The sequence below is a fragment of the Propithecus coquereli genome, unplaced genomic scaffold, assembly GCF_000956105.1.
Source record: "Propithecus coquereli isolate 6110/MARCELLA unplaced genomic scaffold, Pcoq_1.0 Scaffold40, whole genome shotgun sequence".
NCBI lineage: Eukaryota > Metazoa > Chordata > Mammalia > Primates > Indriidae > Propithecus > Propithecus coquereli.
Window position 1 is genome coordinate 486019 of NW_012149730.1, and position 2644 is coordinate 488662.

The 2644-nt window shown below is 31.7% G+C and overlaps 1 protein-coding gene across 1 annotated transcript in view; it reads left to right on the forward strand.

The window, feature by feature from the left end:
- Nucleotides 1-2644, forward strand: part of EPHA6 (EPH receptor A6) — a 1195443-nt gene that overhangs the window by 94943 nt on the left and 1097856 nt on the right. The window lies entirely within an intron of this gene.

Consider the following 2644-nt stretch of genomic DNA (forward strand, 5'->3'; position numbering starts at 1 on the left):
CCTTCCCCCAACCTTTCCAATCCACTCCTCATCCTGTTGCCAGAATGGATTTTCTAACCATATCCATGTCCCTAACCTACTAACCCTCCATCCACCCACCATTTAACCTGTGACAAACAGTTGCATCTCTTTCTTGATCTTCTGATATTTTCTCACCTTCCATTTTATTCGAAAGATACATATTTGGTAGTTTCTTTCATGTGACTCGCTTGCTCTTGTATCTGGACATAGGACCTTGTTGTTATCTATCTGAATAGTTTTGTATCTTTTTATTACAACCCCCACCTTCTCTATCTAGCTTTCTCATATTGGTCTCTTAAGACACAGAAGATTCTCTACCATTTCTAGAAGAATTATACTGCTGAAGGTTGAATTAGAAAACCCCTTTTTCTGGGACACCAGAAACTCAGTGCATATCATAGCATTATCTCACGATATTTAAATGCCTGTCTCTTACTCATTGTGAACTGTTGGGGTAATGGATTGCATGTTTTGTTGCTTTGTCTGTTAGGCAGCATAGTGATTGGCATAAGAGAGATGCTCAATAAAAGTCGATTGAATAGCTAAATAGACGTATAGGTAACAAATTATTTTAGATAAGATATTGGTTAAAGGCTGTATTTTGCAACTCTAATTGGAGCTAGAATAATTTGGTACTAACTTTGGATAGAATCAGCTGTGAAAAAATTAAATGATTGTGAAAATTGAACTGTGTTCTTATTCATCATGGGTCATGCGTACAGGTAGAAAATTTATAGTGTGCTCTTATTTTTGTGGTTTAGACAATCCAGTTCATTTTCTCATTATCAATTTTCTCAGTAAAATAGCAGTTTAAAGGTAGAAGGGAAAGATATTTTACCTACGGAGTAAAAAGACTATAAAAAAGCTTAAAGCTATTTAAGCAACACCTATCAAGACATAATAATACACTTCCAAAGAATTAATGACTGGTTTAGAATAGTTGATGATCTAAATCACATCTGGGAAATATTAACCCCATATGATTATTAATCCTGCACCTTGTTATTAAGATGAGAATAAAAAGTAGAACATATGGATTTTTAATGGGTGATAGATGGATTGCAAATTTTAGAGAATTTATACTAACCACTCAGGCTGTCAAAAAGCATAGGTCAGCGTTAAATGTTAAATAGGTTTTTATAATCTGTATTCCATGCAATTAGTATTTTGAACTAATGTACCATAATAAGCAATATAAGTTCTTAAAATGGTTTGACTTTGTTTTATTTTAGCAGAACAGAACCTGTTGTGCTAATAAATATAATGTTTAACTTAGTCTTAATCTCCCCCATAATTAAGGAGTCATGTATACAAAAATATTTCAATGAAATTAAGTCTTTCAAATTAAAGAATGAAACTAGGATTTGTGTGCATGTTTTCTGTGCATGTTCATGCATCCTGCAGACCATGTTTGGGAAGGAAAATTAAATTTGTGTTGTTAGTTTTGATAGCTCAATTTAATAATGTTATTAATGTAAAAAAAATTATATCCTTACATTAAATACAGTGCTTTCTGATGCACCTTAGAAAGCATTTCTTTTATGGTTACCAGTGAAAATTGATATATATTTCTTACAGTAAAGAATTATGTACAGCCAACATATCAGAGGTAATTTTTATTCTTTCTATTGATAAATATTTTACTAGTTGGATGACCATAAATCCCGGTTTGCCTGGAACTGCCTTGGTTTATTTTTGTTATCCTAAAATAATTATTAATTGTGCCATATTTATTTTAAAAAGTGTCCTTATTTGGATAATAAATTATATTATCTCTGTGATATTAGTTTGGGTCATGCAAACTGTTATTACAAGTAAATACCAAGTGTATAATAATCCAAACACAAAATAAAACTATTCCCACTTTTGTAATAGATTAAAGTGAGTATTTCTACTTGGCAGGAGCTCCTTTTCCTCTTCTCAATAGAGAGGGTAACTTTCCTTCTAAAAAGTTCAGAAGTGCCACACAGTACTTCTAATCATATTTCATTGGCTATAACCCATTCATATTTCGATACTTAAGACAAGGGAGGCTGGGAAATGTGAGCTAGCCTAGAAAGGAGAGAAAATGGATTTTAGTTGAATTGATTAAACTACTAGATGTCATCAAATACCTATTCTCCTTTTTCTTCTATCATTAACAGAACTTTGATTTTGAGGCAGCAGTGTGACCAACTAAAAAAATTCCTACAATTTGTATCCTATTTTGTGGATAGTTATGACCAAAAGACTGTGTTTGAACTGATGAGAGAGATAAATGAAGGTCATTTGTGGAATTTACAGAAAGGCTGCTTAAAACGAGCTCTTTCAACTGATGAGTAAACCCTTTTACCTGATACATTGCCCCTTTGCTATGTGGAATGGAAATATGATATCTAGAGCTCCAGAAGCTATCTTGAACTGTAAGGTAAATTGGAGGATGAAATCACATTAGGATAATGTGGTTTCATATTGTACAACCATTGAAATTATATTTATGGTATAAATTTCAATAATATAGAATATTAGCCTAAATGATGTTAAATAAAATGAAGAACAAAAGATTTCTAATCTTTGTTTTAAAAATGTTTATGGTATAAACAAACATAAAGGAAAATAAAGCCACTTATTAAGAGTTTTTTTT